The sequence below is a fragment of the Thermobia domestica genome, chromosome 11 (genome assembly GCF_964235325.1).
Source record: "Thermobia domestica chromosome 11, izTheDome1.hap1.1, whole genome shotgun sequence".
Classification (NCBI taxonomy): domain Eukaryota; kingdom Metazoa; phylum Arthropoda; class Insecta; order Zygentoma; family Lepismatidae; genus Thermobia; species Thermobia domestica.
The window spans coordinates 87,464,814-87,483,354 of NC_137464.1; the positions used below are offsets into that span (position 1 = coordinate 87,464,814).

Genomic DNA, 18,541 nt, shown 5'->3' on the forward strand with positions numbered 1-18,541 from the left:
CTACTTAGTACATCAAGTACTTGACTTTATCAGACGTTCTTTGGATAACTAAGGCTCAGGCCGTATGGATGATGATGGGATGAATTTGTGAAACGAAAACAGTGGGAGGAAACGGGACCACCCCGGAAACTCCCACGCACACGGTGTTTGTCCACCACAAAGATCACATAGCACGAGCAGGTATTGATCCGACTACCTCTAGCACCAAATGTGAATGCTTTACCTACTGTGGCACCGTTGTCCCTCTTAGATCAAGCATCTTTTCAGATTCTTCCCAGACGGGCCATAATAAGTAGCATTTCTCCGCATTTTTTTGTACTTAGAAGGTAAATTCGGTACCACCAGACATGTCAACTCTCACGCGAAGTCTTAGAGTGTTAGTAGTATTAGCAGTGGTCGTAGTAGTAATAGTAGAAGTAGTAGTAGTAGAAGTAGTATTACAGTACTTTGCAGTCTCGAATAACGAGTCAGTTTCCCAGACACATTACAATTAACATACGCTGACAACATTAGTTTCCGATCCGTCTTTCAGAGTGTCCGTGCCGAGCCGGCCCGGTTAAGTTTTATATTACTTGAAACGGGCATGGCTGGGTCGGTCACATTCCAGGCTGAACCCGGCCCGTGCAGGGCTGTGGAGTGAAATGAATCCTCAGTTTGTCAAACATTGTTCAGAAGTTGAGTTTACTATAATTCTCATTTGTAAGGGAAGAGCTAGGAAATTATAAATAATATATGAAAGTTGAGTTAGTATGTAGGTTTGTACTAATTCGGTTATTATCTGTATTTTTGGGCTTGGAAATGAGAAAAAATGTGGAACGCTTCACGATTTTGCGTGTCATCCTTGCGCAGGGGCCATGCTAATCTTCTCTGTATCGTTCCAATTTTAGTATATGTACCGCCGAAGCGAGTACGTCCGCCCCTCCTATGCACTCGGTATATATAGTAACAACTGGTTACAACTTTTCCGTAGCGGGAGTTAATTATTTTTCCATGACCCATAGTTAGGAATTACTGTGAGTACTTGATATCTGTTATATTAAAAAATGCAGCTTAATTTTCTGGTTGATCTAACATCAACAATATTGCCTTATATTATTTATATAAATTTTCGTAATTAAAATAATGTTATAGCAGTTCTAAAGTCAGTGACGCCAGAAGGGTGAAGAAAGTGGGTTTACCCTATAGAATAAAGTGTCATTTCCGAAGAAATTAACATCTCTGATATTATAAATACATTCATGTTTCTTTGTCGACATATTAGTCAAAGTATTTTGGATTATTAATGACTCTATTTTACATATGCCAATCTGGAATGCTCCAAAATTTTTGATGTAATTCATTTTACCGCGAAAAGGTGCCATTAGCTCTCAAACTTGTTTGAAGCAACAGCGTTTTCAGACTCATCATTAGTTGCCAGAACACTTGTTGTTATTTTGGTACTTTAACAAACAAGAGAATGCTTCTTCTTTATCAGTACGAAAACCAAAGAAATGAATTTAAAAAATAATGTTTGATTAGAATATTATAGAAAGCATGTGACTATTTATCAACATTTTATTATTCATTTATTTAATCAATATTCTAAAATAAACTTTTAACATACTAAGAATTACAAAATAACAAATATCAAATATAAATCCGAAAAAGTAATTCGCACTCAACGTTTCTGCTTTAATTACTTCAGAATTACAGCTCTCAATTTTAGTCAATTAAATCATTAGCATACACCGAATTCCCGCATTTACCTCACACAATACACTTTCAATTATCTCATGCTTTACTGTAGTTATTTTTTAAATATGTAGTTTTGTGTTTATGAACCTTAGAAATAATATATGGTTAAATATGTTTATTTTCGAATATAAGTTATATTTACTCCCTTGCCACTTCAGTGATATTAAAATAGTAACAGGCTCCATGGAAAGCCAAACACTCTACCTTTCGTATAAATTTGCTGAGTTTTAAGAAACTTAATTTTAAACTTACTTCTTTAAGTTGAAGTGAATTGACTCTCTACACGGGGGTAGGTAGAGGGAGGACGTATTGGGATATGACCCCCATTATAATATTCTGTCATGTCTAAGGTTCCTACCTGGCCAGTATATCATCAGTAGGGGTGGGAGTATTGCTGCTAGTTTGATTGAGACCGACCTACGAAGAGAACTTTTGAGGTAGTTAAAAATCAGAATATACTTAATTTTATAATCGTGAAAGAATATCTCAACAATGTCTTACAATAATTATTGAAATATAATACTAGTAGCAATTTCACTAAGTGGTGTAAACGCACGCTTTATAAGTAAGCATGATTCGACGTTTGGCCGCTGCGTGGACATCTGGCGCATGTACGCTGTGTGCTTACATTTGTTAGCAAGCTATAAACGCCATTACGAAAACATCGGAGCTTGTTTATGTTAATGTGTGAATAGTAAAATGCCTCATTCGATTGTGAACACAGAAGACCGTGATTTACTTCGTAAGTGCTAAAGGCGTAAGAGCAAATAAAATTTATCTCCAGACTAGAGAATTGTATGAAGAATACATTGTGAGTGAGGAATGGTAGAGAAATGAGTTAGAGGTTTCAAAGATGGCAGCAAAATTGTTCATGATGAGGAATGAAGTGGACGATTATCTTTCATCACTAGACATCGCATTTTTATACATTTAAATTCATGAAATATGGACGCAACGATGCTGTTATATGTTTTATAATATGCATTTAATGTCCACTAACAATACAGTAGTGGGCAGCATTTTCAAATATGCAGCTAAGTTCTGACAGAAATTCTGTAGGTTAAATGTGATTCCTTTCATTAAACGAAGACCTCATAGATATTAGTTCCGACATCTTATGTCCCGTGAGTGAAACAGTGGCCTGAAAACTCAGGCCCGAAGACTGTCCGGATGGATCTGTATTCTGTGCCAGGCTCGACCGAATGCGGCCCGGCCCGAATCTCGAGCCGTACGGACAACGGGCCGGGTTCTAACCGGGCCGAACCTTAAACTGGCCGGGTACAAACAAGCCGAGCACAAACGGGTCGGGCGTAACCAACCTGAAAACAACCAAGTCTGATAAGTCAAGTCAATCCCTCAATATCGAATGGAAAATGAAAAATGTATCGTGATTATATTGCAATATCCATTCGTCTTTCTCGAATGGGAAAATCGTGTCAAAGGTTACCCAAGGTTTGTTTTCCATAGCCCTATTCTCTCTGTTTATTTGTTATCCGTGCTTGCTCTCCAGCCGTGTTTATTATACAATAATACAGCTCATGGACGTAAGAGTCTTATACTACACTGATTATTGCATTACGAGTAATAGAGAAGATATGTAAAACAGCTACGCTTTATGTGATACTAATACTACAACTACTACTGCTAATACTACTATTACTATTATGATTAAGAATGCTGGTGCTAATTCTACTATTGCCGCCACTCCTACTACTATTACTACTACCACTACAGCTACTACTCATTACAATACTAATACGACAGCGAATACCATTACTACTATTACTAGTAATACGAAAACAAAACAATGAAAATGAAATCTTGGAGTTTTACGTCCCACAGTTATGCCAGCTAGGCTAAAGAAGACGGTGATAATGGGAAATAACTAAAATGCTGGAATGAATAAAGTGGGAGAAAACTAGAGAACGCAAACGGTGTTTGTCCACCACAAAGTTCACTTGCCGAGAGCTGGGATTGAAACAGGAACTCCATGCACCAGAGGTGAACGCTCAACCACTGAGCCACCGTTCCAGGAACACATAATCGACCCAGGCGTCCTGGTGATTTGTTTGATCATGATATTTTGTTATATTTGTAGTATCATACTATAAAAAATACAGAAACATGTAACACCATTTGGTATTTGCCTTGCTAATTGAACATTACTACAAATTGCACTGATCTTACGAGTACGCCAGTTCACGGTTTTGGCCTCCGTGGTCTTGTGGTAGCGTACCAAATTCTACTTAATACATCAAGTACTTGACTTTATCAGACGTTCTTTGGATAACTAAGGCTCAGGCCGTATGGATGATGATGGGATGAATTTGTGAAACGAAAACAGTGGGAGGAAACGGGACCACCCCGGAAACTCCCACGCACACGGTGTTTGTCCACCACAAAGATCACATAGCACGAGCAGGTATTGATCCGACTACCTCTAGCACCAAATGTGAATGCTTTACCTACTGTGGCACCGTTGTCCCTTTTAGATCAAGCATCTTTTCAGATTCTTCCCAGACGGGCCATAATAAGTAGCATTTCTCCGCATTTTTTTGTACTTAGAAGGTAAATTCGGTACCACCAGACATGTCAACTCTCACGCGAAGTCTTAGAGTGTTAGTAGTATTAGCAGTGGTCGTAGTAGTAATAGTAGAAGTAGTAGTAGTAGAAGTAGTATTACAGTACTTTGCAGTCTCGAATAACGAGTCAGTTTCCCAGACACATTACAATTAACATACGCTGACAACATTAGTTTCCGATCCGTCTTTCAGAGTGTCCGTGCCGAGCCGGCCCGGTTAAGTTTTATATTACTTGAAACGGGCATGGCTGGGTCGGTCACATTCCAGGCTGAACCCGGCCCGTGCAGGGCTGTGGAGTGAAATGAATCCTCAGTTTGTCAAACATTGTTCAGAAGTTGAGTTTACTATAATTCTCATTTGTAAGGGAAGAGCTAGGAAATTATAAATAATATATGAAAGTTGAGTTAGTATGTAGGTTTGTACTAATTCGGTTATTATCTGTATTTTTGGGCTTGGAAATGAGAAAAAATGTGGAACGCTTCACGATTTTGCGTGTCATCCTTGCGCAGGGGCCATGCTAATCTTCTCTGTATCGTTCCAATTTTAGTATATGTACCGCCGAAGCGAGTACGTCCGCGCCTCCTATGCACTCGGTATATATAGTAACAACTGGTTACAACTTTTCCGTAGCGGGAGTTAATTATTTTTCCATGACCCATAGTTAGGAATTACTGTGAGTACTTGATATCTGTTATATTAAAAAATGCAGCTTAATTTTCTGGTTGATCTAACATCAACAATATTGCCTTATATTATTTATATAAATTTTCGTAATTAAAATAATGTTATAGCAGTTCTAAAGTCAGTGACGCCAGAAGGGTGAAGAAAGTGGGTTTACCCTATAGAATAAAGTGTCATTTCCGAAGAAATTAACATCTCTGATATTATAAATACATTCATGTTTCTTTGTCGACATATTAGTCAAAGTATTTTGGATTATTAATGACTCTATTTTACATATGCCAATCTGGAATGCTCCAAAATTTTTGATGTAATTCATTTTACCGCGAAAAGGTGCCATTAGCTCTCAAACTTGTTTGAAGCAACAGCGTTTTCAGACTCATCATTAGTTGCCAGAACACTTGTTGTTATTTTGGTACTTTAACAAACAAGAGAATGCTTCTTCTTTATCAGTACGAAAACCAAAGAAATGAATTTAAAAAATAATGTTTGATTAGAATATTATAGAAAGCATGTGACTATTTATCAACATTTTATTATTCATTTATTTAATCAATATTCTAAAATAAACTTTTAACATACTAAGAATTACAAAATAACAAATATCAAATATAAATCCGAAAAAGTAATTCGCACTCAACGTTTCTGCTTTAATTACTTCAGAATTACAGCTCTCAATTTTAGTCAATTAAATCATTAGCATACACCGAACTCCCGCATTTACCTCACACAATACACTTTCAATTATCTCATGCTTTACTGTAGTTATTTTTTAAATATGTAGTTTTGTGTTTATGAACCTTAGAAATAATATATGGTTAAATATGTTTATTTTCGAATATAAGTTATATTTACTCCCTTGCCACTTCAGTGATATTAAAATAGTAACAGGCTCCATGGAAAGCCAAACACTCTACCTTTCGTATAAATTTGCTGAGTTTTAAGAAACTTAATTTTAAACTTACTTCTTTAAGTTGAAGTGAATTGACTCTCTACACGGGGGTAGGTAGAGGGAGGACGTATTGGGATATGACCCCCATTATAATATTCTGTCATGTCTAAGGTTCCTACCTGGCCAGTATATCATCAGTAGGGGTGGGAGTATTGCTGCTAGTTTGATTGAGACCGACCTACGAAGAGAACTTTTGAGGTAGTTAAAAATCAGTTACACTTAATACTTAATTTTATAATCGTGAAAGAATATCTCAACAATGTCTTACAATAATTATTGAAATATAATACTAGTAGCAATTTCACTAAGTGGTGTAAACGCACGCTTTATAAGTAAGCATGATTTGACGTTTGGCCGCTGCGTGGACATCTGGCGCATGTACGCTGTGTGCTTACATTTGTTAGCAAGCTATAAACGCCATTACGAAAACATCGGAGCTTGTTTATGTTAATGTGTGAATAGTAAAATGCCTCATTCGATTGTGAACACAGAAGACCGTGATTTACTTCGTAAGTGCTAAAGGCGTAAGAGCAAATAAAATTTATCTCCAGACTAGAGAATTGTATGAAGAATACATTGTGAGTGAGGAATGGTAGAGAAATGAGTTAGAGGTTTCAAAGATGGCAGCAAAATTGTTCATGATGAGGAATGAAGTGGACGATTATCTTTCATCACTAGACATCGCATTTTTATACATTTAAATTCATGAAATATGGACGCAACGATGCTGTTATATGTTTTATAATATGCATTTAATGTCCACTAACAATACAGTAGTGGGCAGCATTTTCAAATATGCAGCTAAGTTCTGACAGAAATTCTGTAGGTGAAATGTGATTCCTTTCATTAAACGAAGACCTCATAGATATTAGTTCCGACATCTTATGTCCCGTGAGTGAAACAGTGGCCTGAAAACTCAGGCCCGAAGACTGTCCGGATGGATCTGTATTCTGTGCCAGGCTCGACCGAATGCGGCCCGGCCCGAATCTCGAGCCGTACGGACAACGGGCCGGGTTCTAACCGGGCCGAACCTTAAACTGGCCGGGCACAAACAAGCCGAGCACAAACGGGTCGGGCGTAACCAACCTGAAAACAACCAAGTCTGATAAGTCAAGTCAATCCCTCAATATCGAATGGAAAATGAAAAATGTATCGTGATTATATTGCAATATCCATTCGTCTTTCTCGAATGGGAAAATCGTGTCAAAGGTTACCCAAGGTTTGTTTTCCATAGCCCTATTCTCTCTGTTTATTTGTTATCCGTGCTTGCTCTCCAGCCGTGTTTATTATACAATAATACAGCTCATGGACGTAAGAGTCTTATACTACACTGATTATTGCATTACGAGTAATAGAGAAGATATGTAAAACAGCTACGCTTTATGTGATACTAATACTACAACTACTACTGCTAATACTACTATTACTATTATGATTAAGAATGCTGGTGCTAATTCTACTATTGCCGCCACTCCTACTACTATTACTACTACCACTACAGCTACTACTCATTACAATACTAATACGACAGCGAATACCATTACTACTATTACTAGTAATACGAAAACAAAACAATGAAAATGAAATCTTGGAGTTTTACGTCCCACAGTTATGCCAGCTAGGCTAAAGAAGACGGTGATAATGGGAAATAACTAAAATGCTGGAATGAATAAAGTGGGAGAAAACTAGAGAACGCAAACGGTGTTTGTCCACCACAAAGTTCACTTGCCGAGAGCTGGGATTGAAACAGGAACTCCATGCACCAGAGGTGAACGCTCAACCACTGAGCCACCGTTCCAGGAACACATAATCGACCCAGGCGTCCTGGTGATTTGTTTGATCATGATATTTTGTTATATTTGTAGTATCATACTATAAAAAATACAGAAACATGTAACACCATTTGGTATTTGCCTTGCTAATTGAACATTACTACAAATTGCACTGATCTTACGAGTACGCCAGTTCACGGTTTTGGCCTCCGTGGTCTTGTGGTAGCGTACCAAATTCTACTTAGTACATCAAGTACTTGACTTTATCAGACGTTCTTTGGATAACTAAGGCTCAGGCCGTATGGATGATGATGGGATGAATTTGTGAAACGAAAACAGTGGGAGGAAACGGGACCACCCCGGAAACTCCCACGCACACGGTGTTTGTCCACCACAAAGATCACATAGCACGAGCAGGTATTGATCCGACTACCTCTAGCACCAAATGTGAATGCTTTACCTACTGTGGCACCGTTGTCCCTCTTAGATCAAGCATCTTTTCAGATTCTTCCCAGACGGGCCATAATAAGTAGCATTTCTCCGCATTTTTTTGTACTTAGAAGGTAAATTCGGTACCACCAGACATGTCAACTCTCACGCGAAGTCTTAGAGTGTTAGTAGTATTAGCAGTGGTCGTAGTAGTAATAGTAGAAGTAGTAGTAGTAGACGTAGTATTACAGTACTTTGCAGTCTCGAATAACGAGTCAGTTTCCCAGACACATTACAATTAACATACGCTGACAACATTAGTTTCCGATCCGTCTTTCAGAGTGTCCGTGCCGAGCCGGCCCGGTTAAGTTTTATATTACTTGAAACGGGCATGGCTGGGTCGGTCACATTCCAGGCTGAACCCGGCCCGTGCAGGGCTGTGGAGTGAAATGAATCCTCAGTTTGTCAAACATTGTTCAGAAGTTGAGTTTACTATAATTCTCATTTGTAAGGGAAGAGCTAGGAAATTATAAATAATATATGAAAGTTGAGTTAGTATGTAGGTTTGTACTAATTCGGTTATTATCTGTATTTTTGGGCTTGGAAATGAGAAAAAATGTGGAACGCTTCACGATTTTGCGTGTCATCCTTGCGCAGGGGCCATGCTAATCTTCTCTGTATCGTTCCAATTTTAGTATATGTACCGCCGAAGCGAGTACGTCCGCCCCTCCTATGCACTCGGTATATATAGTAACAACTGGTTACAACTTTTCCGTAGCGGGAGTTAATTATTTTTCCATGACCCATAGTTAGGAATTACTGTGAGTACTTGATATCTGTTATATTAAAAAATGCAGCTTAATTTTCTGGTTGATCTAACATCAACAATATTGCCTTATATTATTTATATAAATTTTCGTAATTAAAATAATGTTATAGCAGTTCTAAAGTCAGTGACGCCAGAAGGGTGAAGAAAGTGGGTTTACCCTATAGAATAAAGTGTCATTTCCGAAGAAATTAACATCTCTGATATTATAAATACATTCATGTTTCTTTGTCGACATATTAGTCAAAGTATTTTGGATTATTAATGATTCTATTTCACATATGCCAATCTGGAATGCTCCAAAATTTTTGATGTAATTCATTTTACCGCGAAAAGGTGCCATTAGCTTTCAAACTTGTTTGAAGCAACAGCGTTTTCAGACTCATCATTAGTTGCCAGAACACTTATTGTTATTTTGGTACTTTAACAAACAAGAGAATGCTTCTTCTTTATCAGTACGAAAACCAAAGAAATGAATTTAAAAAATAATGTTTGATTAGAATATTATAGAAAGCATGTGACTATTTATCAACATTTTATTATTCATTTATTTAATCAATATTCTAAAATAAACTTTTAACGTACTAAGAATTACAAAATAACAAATATCAAATATAAATCCGAAAAAGTAATTCGCACTCAACGTTTCTGCTTTAATTACTTCAGAATTACAGCTCTCAATTTTAGTCAATTAAATCATTAGCATACACCGAACTCCCGCATTTACCTCACACAATACACTTTCAATTATCTCATGCTTTACTGTAGTTATTTTTTAAATATGTAGTTTTGTGTTTATGAACCTTAGAAATAATATATGGTTAAATATGTTTATTTTCGAATATAAGTTATATTTACTCCCTTGCCACTTCAGTGATATTAAAATAGTAACAGGCTCCATGGAAAGCCAAACACTCTACCTTTCGTATAAATTTGCTGAGTTTTAAGAAACTTAATTTTAAACTTACTTCTTTAAGTTGAAGTGAATTGACTCTCTACACGGGGGTAGGTAGAGGGAGGACGTATTGGGATATGACCCCCATTATAATATTCTGTCATGTCTAAGGTTCCTACCTGGCCAGTATATCATCAGTAGGGGTGGGAGTATTGCTGCTAGTTTGATTGAGACCGACCTACGAAGAGAACTTTTGAGGTAGTTAAAAATCAGAATATACTTAATTTTATAATCGTGAAAGAATATCTCAACAATGTCTTACAATAATTATTGAAATATAATACTAGTAGCAATTTTACTAAGTGGTGTAAACGCACGCTTTATAAGTAAGAAAACGCGACAAAACGTACCACCGACAAAACCTACCACTTACCCTGAGGGCTGCTTGTGAAGGGTTTTGTTAAAACACTTTAAATAATGACAAGCGACAAAACGTACCACTTGCCTGGAGGGCTACTTAAAAAGAGTCTTCCAATCAGCCATCAAATAATGTCAGGCGACAAAACGTACCAGTTGATAGGACGGTATATAAGTATATATATATATATATATATATATATATATATATATATATATATATATATATATATATATATGGGCCGAAATAAGGTTAATAGTTGAACAGATTGGTGATGAGAAAAGTACCGATGGAAGAACAAAACTAAGACTAAGGGATGCAAGACCAAGACCATACCTGCAAGATTTTCACCAGACCAAGACCGGCAAGAATCTTGCATATGCAATATTTGAATATTTGCTGATTTACATCACACTTTATCCATGCTTTGGACCAGAGACGGATAGACATTATTAGAGGGGCGAGGGCGCTTTCTCCCACAAGGGCCACCAGCATCTCAATGTCACAAATCAATTGCAGTTTTCTTTCTACATTAAGTCAATAATATTAACAATTGACAATTAAAATCTGATATTCTTTCATCAGTATATTATTCTGAATTGTTCAAAATATTATATGAAGTTCAAGGAGAACGTATACTATATTACAAAATTAGCAGATGTTTTAGTGTACTAGTTTTTGAAAATTTGTATGCTGAAAACCTGGATAAGTATTACTGCAAAATTTACAATTCTGCAAAATTAAAAAGCAGCACATTGGACAATTTTGAAACAAGTTTTGCATTCGCTTTCCTTGTAAACAAATGTATTTTCTCCTAATTCTGAATCACTTGCACCATTAAGACAGTCATTTTTTCTCGGTTGTGCTCGTCATCAAGACTGACTTTCAAGGATATCCAGGTCCTTCAAAAGTCCAAGAGAATACATTTATAGTTCTGTTACTTGGTTAAAGTGTCTAGGGTCCAAATAATCCATAAAATACATTGCTTCTTGAGTCTTGAAGAAATACTTGAAACTACCATGTCCAATATTGTGTTGAATGCTTCGATGCAGTACCTGGTCATTGGATAGAAGCAGCTTCATATTCATATTCACAGGAAAATCTTTGTCCATCTCGGAAGGCGAATTGTCGACAGGTCAATAGAAAAAAAAAAAAAAGAAAGAAAGAAAAGAAAGAAAGAAATCACGTTCTAAGTCTTCAAATTTGTTATTGGCCCATTCCGCAAAGCTTAATGCTGCATTCTTAACGGATTCAAAATCATCTCTCTACTCTTTCACTTGGAACAGAGTAGTCTGCACCATCCGATAGGACTACACTAGCAGCACCCTCTATTTGGAGATAGTTTGACAGAGAAGTCGTCACTTGAAATATCTTGAGGAACATTTGTGCTGTCCGAGTTGTTTTGAACTTTAGAAGATCTTTTATATATCCTTTCGCTTTACACCTAGCTTTTGGTTTGATATTTTCTGTGGAAGCAATTTTCTTAATTATTATGGTCAACTCTATATACAAAGCACTTTCTGGGTTCGAAAAATGACCAAACTTTTTCTGAAAAACAGTGTGTTTTCTACCATCTTGTTTCCGCAATAACTGTAAGACGCCTTTGTTAACATTTGATCTTCCAAATGTCCATTCGCTGATAAGACTCACGCATAAATATCGTACAGTCATTCAGCAGAACAATGCCACAGAATCAATGCAATTTTTTGTCAGATCACATATTACATGATTGAGTATATGAGCGTAACACCACACGTATAATTGAGTTTCTTAGTGGTTAAGCGGTTAGCGTATGCGCCTTTGTCGTGGGAGACCTGGGTTCGATTCCTGGTGGGAGCTCATGTGCTTCGGATTTCGCGTAAATCAGTATGTCCCGTCTCATATAGCCTCGCTGCTAAACGGGCCGTTAAACTCAAAATCAACTGAATCACACGTGTAACTGATCATAGGTGAATTGAAAAAATTCGAATATTGTCCTTGCATATTACTTGAGCCATCGGTTGAATTTCCAATACACTTCTTAATATCAAGGTTCAACTTCCTGCAGAATTTCCAGCAGTAAACCGCAAGGACACTGACCTGTGGTAGATGTGCATTTTACAATGACAGCAATACTTTGTTTAACAACCATTTTAACAACATACCGTAAAAAAACAGAGCACTGGCCTGAAACTACTATATCTTGAGTAGTGTCTAATAGAACAGAAAATATTGAAGCTTAAGAGACTTCTTTCGAAATATCTTCTCTGATAAGTGTGTTGGTGCATTCAAAACAAAATTCACCGTGTTTAGTAAAAGTTATGCGACCACTATCCTGCTTACTTCCTCGTATATGACTTCTCGGTGACCTTATTTAAATTACTTTTAAGCGGAAGAGCAAATTTGCTTAAGAAAGGAATAATATCCAAAAAGTTTCCATGATCTATAGCTGTGTCTTTCAGTTTATAGACTGCTACATTTCCTCTGTAAATAAGCCTTCTTTTACCAATGAGTTTCTGCACTTTAACAACTCGATACATTACCTGTCTGTTCTTCTCAACCTTATACTGCCGTTGTTTTACCTGTTCATGAGGAAGTAGTTTCTTAACATTATGTCCTCTTTTGTTAGATATATAAGCATCCACATTGGTCTAATGTATTTTGGAAGACTTGTGTTCTCTTACTCGCTGATAAATGTGTTTAATGTTACGTTTGTCACGTACAGAACATTTAAGAGAAGTTTGTTCGATCTGGAGAATAATCTGTGAACACGCTGAAAAAAAAATGCTTGAAGTGGTACGTTTTGTCGCGGATTAAATATCCAAAATGTTTTAATTAGTCCAAGACAGGTTGTAATTTATATAAGTGGTACGTTTTGTCGTGGAATAAATATCAGAAATGCTTTAATTAATCCATGACAGGTTGTCATTTATGACAGGTCGTCAAAAGTGGTACGTTTTGTCGCGAAAATTCAAGTGGTACGTTTTGTCGCTGGTACGTTTTGTCGGGACACCTATAAGTAAGTATGATTTGGCGTTTGGCCGCTGCGTGGACATCTGGCGCATGTACGCTGTGTGCTTACATTTGTTAGCAAGCTATAAACGCCATTACGAAAACATCGGAGCTTGTTTATGTTAATGTGTGAATAGTAAAATGCCTTATTCGATTGTGAACACAGAAGACCGTGATTTACTTCGTAAGTGCTAAAGGCGTAAGAGCAAATAAAATTTATCTCCAGACTAGAGAATTGTATGAACAATACATTGTGAGTGAGGAATGGTAGGGAAATGAGTTAGAGGTTTCAAAGATGGCAGCAGAATTGTTCATGATGAGGAATGAAGTGGACGATTATCTTTCATCACTAGACATCGCATTTTTATACATTTAAATTCATGAAATATGGACGCAACGATGCTGTTATATGTTTTATAATATGCATTTAATGTCCACTAACAATACAGTAGTGGGCAGCATTTTCAAATATGCAGCTAAGTTCTGACAGAAATTCTGTAGGTGAAATGTGATTCCTTTCATCAAACGAAAACCTCATAGATATTAGTTCCGACATCTTATGTCCCGTGAGTGAAACAGTGGCCTGAAAACTCAGGCCCGAAGACTGTCCGGATGGATCTGTATTCTGTGCCAGGCTCGACCGAATGCGGCCCGGCCCGAATCTCGAGCCGTACGGACAACGGGCCGGGTTCTAACCGGAACTGGCCGGGCACAAACAAGCCGAGCACAAACGGGTCGGGCGTAACCGACCTGAAAACAACCAAGTCTGATAAGTCAAGTCAATCCCTCAATATCGAATGGAAAATGAAAAATGTATCGTGATTATATTGCAATATCCATTCGTCTTTCTCGAATGGGAAAATCGTGTCAAAGGTTACCCAAGGTTTGTTTTCCATAGCCCTATTCTCTCTGTTTATTTGTTATCCGTGCTTGCTCTCCAGCCGTGTTTATTATACAATAATACAGCTCATGGACGTAAGAGTCTTATACTACATTGATTATTGCATTACGAGTAATAGAGAAGATATGTAAAACAGCTACGCTTTATGTGATACTAATACTACAACTACTACTGCTAATACTACTATTACTATTATGATTAAGAATGCTGGTGCTAATTCTACTATTGCTGCCACTCCTACTACTATTACTACTACCACTACAGCTACTACTCATTACTATACTAATACGACAGCGAATACCACTACTACTATTACTAGTAATACGAAAACAAAACAATGAAAATGAAATCTTGGAGTTTTACGTCCCACAGTTATACCAGCTAGGCTAAAGAAGTCGGTGATAATGGGAAATAACTAAAATGCTGGAATGAATAAAGTGGGAGAAAACTAGAGAACGCAAACGGTGTTTGTCCACCACAAAGTTCACTTGCCGAGAGCTGGGATTGAAACAGGAACTCCATGCACCAGAGGTGAACGCTCAACCACTGAGCCACCGTTCCAGGAACACATAATCGACCCAGGCGTCCTGGTGATTTATTTGATCATGATATTTTGTTATATTTGTAGTATCATACTATAAAAAATACAGAAACATGTAACACCATTTGGTATTTGCCTTGCTAATTGAACATTACTACAAATTGCACTGATCTTACGAGTACGCTAGTTCACGGTTTTGGCCTCCGTGGTCTTGTGGTAGCGTACCAAATTCTACTTAGTACATCAAGTACTTGACTTTATCATACGTTCTTTGGATAACTAAGGCTCAGGCCGTATGGATGATGATGGGATGAATTTGTGAAACGAAAACAGTGGGAGGAAACGGGACCACCCCGGAAACTCCCACGCACACGGTGTTTGTCCACCACAAAGATCACATAGCACGAGCAGGTATTGATCCGACTACCTCTAGCACCAAATGTGAATGCTTTACCTACTGTGGCACCGTTGTCCCTCTTAGATCAAGCATCTTTTCAGATTCTTCCCAGACGGGCCATAATAAGTAGCATTTCTCCGCATTTTTTTGTACTTAGAAGGTAAATTCGGTACCACCAGACATGTCAACTCTCACGCGAAGTCTTAGAGTGTTAGTAGTATTAGCAGTGGTCGTAGTAGTAATAGTAGAAGTAGTAGTAGTAGAAGTAGTATTACAGTACTTTGCAGTCTTGAATAACGAGTCAGTTTCCCAAACACATTACAATTAACATACGCTGACAACATTAGTTTCCGATCCGTCTTTCAGAGTGTCTGTGCCGAGCCGGCCCGGTTAAGTTTTATACTACTTGAAACGGGCATGGCTGAGTCGGTCACATTCCGGGCTGAACCCGGCCCGTGCAGGGCTGTGGAGTGAAATGAGTCCTCAGTTTGTCAAACATTGTTCAGAAGTTGAGTTTACTATAATTCTCATTTGTAAGGGAAGAGCTAGGAAATTATAAATAATATATGAAAGTTGAGTTAGTATGTAGGTTTGTACTAATTCGGTTATTATCTGTATTTTTGGGCTTGGAAATGAGAAAAAATGTGGAACGCTTCACGATTTTGCGTGTCATCCTTGCGCAGGGGCCATGCTAATCTTCTCTGTATCGTTCCAATTTTAGTATATGTACCGCCGAAGCGAGTACGTCCGCGCCTGGAAATACGGAAATACGGAAATAAATTAGAGAATAAAGAGGGCCCCTTAGCAAGAAAGCTCGCCCCCTTGAGTGATGCACCAACCTATATCTACGTGCACCTCCTACATGCAGTTAGAGATCTAAAGCAGCATGTCGTCTGTGGTGTCGCGCCGCGGTTTTTATCCTAAGACATTTACCGGACAGTGTGTATTAGAGAAAGAAAGAAGGGTAAAAAAGAAGATAGGAAAGCGCGTGAAGAATTTTTCACCTCATCATTGGCTTGGGTAGTAGGAGGAAAAACCCCGGAAACACATGGAGTCCAGGGAAACCCCCTTTATCGGTCATGCACATGCTCAAGATATTTACATGGTAAACCACACAAAGAAGGGGTGGGAAAAACCATGTAAAAGCATATTTTACTGTCTGTAATATTTCAACTTTAAAAGCTGGGTGTGATTTAATCTAACTTGTTAATTGTCTGTAGTTTGGTGGGCTATTTTCGTTAGTGGGACATGATGTTATTTTTTAGCATTCAATTTGGGCTTCTTCTTCTTCCCCTTCATCCCGTTGCTGCTTGGCTTGGTTTTGTCATGGTCGGTTTCTTCCTCCCCCTCCTTTGTTTTGGATCGATGTATTCTGGCTCTGGGATGTACATGTATCCATTTGAACTGGCTATTGGCTGTAGATGTGCATTCAGGATTTTCAGTGAGGCAATTTTGATATCTCTGGTTATTTGTCTGCTGGTTTCTTGGTTAGTAGCACTGGTTAGTAGGCTTGACACCCACACTATGATCTTATTAGTGGCTTCTTTGACGGCTTCATTAACATATTGTTTAATGTGATCTGGTACTGGTATCTGCTGTTGTGGTTCTTTGGGTTCTTGTCTTGTCTTCTGTTTTTCTTGTGGTCTATGCGTCACATTTTGATGATCCTCTTGTTTGTTTTCTTTGGGATGCTTCTTGGTGAAGATCGTTCTTGTTTGCTGTGAAGGCTCTGGATGACGTGGCCGTTTGGGACAGCTGCCACTTCCGGTCCGATGTCCGTCCGTAGCACAAGTTGCGCAGAACATGTTTGATATAGGCCTGTTACAGGTATTCCTATGAGCTTTCCCACAACGAAAGCAAACTCTTTCCTGGTTGCACTGCTGCCTACGGTGCCCATACTGGTAACAGTTCCAGCATGGGTCTGGTCTTGCCTGTACTTTGGATTCCTCTATTTTGTGGTGCTTTCCCTTGATGTGTATTCCATGCATTATGAGAAAATGCACCTGCTCTGGATTAGCTGTGAAGACCCGTAGCAGCGGGAGTGGCCCATCTGCTGATTGTATTCTTATGATATTTGAGAATTCAATGCTCTCCTTGCGTAATTCCTGTTTAATAGATTCTAAGTCTGTTTCTGGTGGTACCCCTTTCACAACATAAGTAAACGTTTGGGTTTTCTGCCTCTGCTTGCGATTTGGACCTGTGCTTCTTTTTTCTTCTGGGCCTGGAAAGGGCCGGTTCTCCTGCATTTCTGGCTGTGTAGTCTTTCTTCTTCGGGATTTGACTTCTATGACGCTCTCAGTTTCTTCATCTTCTTCATTGTGGCTCTGAGAAGGGCCGCTTACGCTGTTTCTGCTCTTGGTATGGGTGGAGTTTTCTGCCCGTGTTGCTTTTGGGGGAAACTTTCTGTTGAAGGCTTCAAGTTTCTCTTTAAAAGCCGGGCTAGCATAGAAATCTTCCTTCTTCTGTCGTTGTTGATCCTCTTGTTGGTTTTTCACCTGTGTTTTGTCTTTCTCTTTGTGTGGTGGTTGGCTTTTCACCTGTGAGGTTTCCTCCTGTGTAAGTGTTTTTCCGTGGCTCTGAAAAGGGCCACTTTCTTCTTGTTCTTCATCAGAGTTCGTCAGATCCTCCCCATTGTCAATCACGCAGTGGACACCGAAATCTTCATGCTTGAAGATTCGTAGGAATAGTTCTCGAACAACATGAGTAGGGAAGTTTATCATAAACCTCCTCTTTCTTATTTGAGTTACTTCCATCCCGGAAGCATCCATCTTCTTCTTTATCTCCTCGATGATATCTTCTGACGTCTGAAGTCTGTGTCCGACGGAGTACATCACCACGGGTAGAAGGTTACTCTGTTCCTTCCCTGGTTCTACTACTACGGTTTCATCTGGTTGTGGGCACTGTGGCTTCTCTTGGTTTGTTGTCTCCTCTGCGATGAAGTTCTGCTGTCCCTCCTTCTTTTTAGCTGATCGCTTCCGCTTCGGCATCTCGGACTGTTATTCTTTGTTTCAGGTTGTGGCTCTAAGAAGGGCCGAATATCTATATAGGTATTGTGGGCCTAAAAAGGACCTTATTTGCTCTACTTTTTGTGTGGTTTGTCTCTATGCGAACTAGAAAGAATAGTACTGAGTTCCTGTCAGCCGACTGTCGGCAAAGCCTGTTCAACCTATACGGCCAGTGCGAATCTTGGTCTGCGATAGGGGGTCCAGCCGACAGAAAAACAATGACTATTCCTTATAGAAAGCAGTGTGTGTAGATCAATGTTGTGTTCTGAGTAATTTTATTTCGTAAATTTTCTCTCAGCAGCCTATCTGAAAAGACTGGCTACTGGCTCTCTTCTCTAAAAGCAACTCCTTCAGTTGGCACCGTTAGGTTTCCGGAGTATTAACTTGCAGGTCATTTGATCTCGAAGTTCTACGACG

At 38.5% G+C, this 18,541-nt stretch overlaps 4 non-coding genes across 4 annotated transcripts; all 4 read right to left on the reverse strand.

Moving 5' to 3' along the window:
- Window positions 1-804: 804 nt before the first annotated feature.
- On the reverse strand, window positions 805-911 carry LOC145665554 (U6 spliceosomal RNA). The gene has a single exon (XR_014127574.1). It is a non-coding gene; the product is annotated as a U6 spliceosomal RNA (small nuclear RNA).
- A 3,869-nt stretch (window positions 912-4,780) lies between these two features.
- On the reverse strand, window positions 4,781-4,887 carry LOC145665555 (U6 spliceosomal RNA). The gene has a single exon (XR_014127575.1). It is a non-coding gene; the product is annotated as a U6 spliceosomal RNA (small nuclear RNA).
- Window positions 4,888-8,762: 3,875 nt separating this feature from the next.
- LOC145665556 (U6 spliceosomal RNA) lies at window positions 8,763-8,869 on the reverse strand. Its single transcript, XR_014127576.1, has one exon. It is a non-coding gene; the product is annotated as a U6 spliceosomal RNA (small nuclear RNA).
- A 6,888-nt stretch (window positions 8,870-15,757) lies between these two features.
- Window positions 15,758-15,864, reverse strand: LOC145665557 (U6 spliceosomal RNA). The gene has a single exon (XR_014127577.1). It is a non-coding gene; the product is annotated as a U6 spliceosomal RNA (small nuclear RNA).
- Window positions 15,865-18,541: the final 2,677 nt, after the last annotated feature.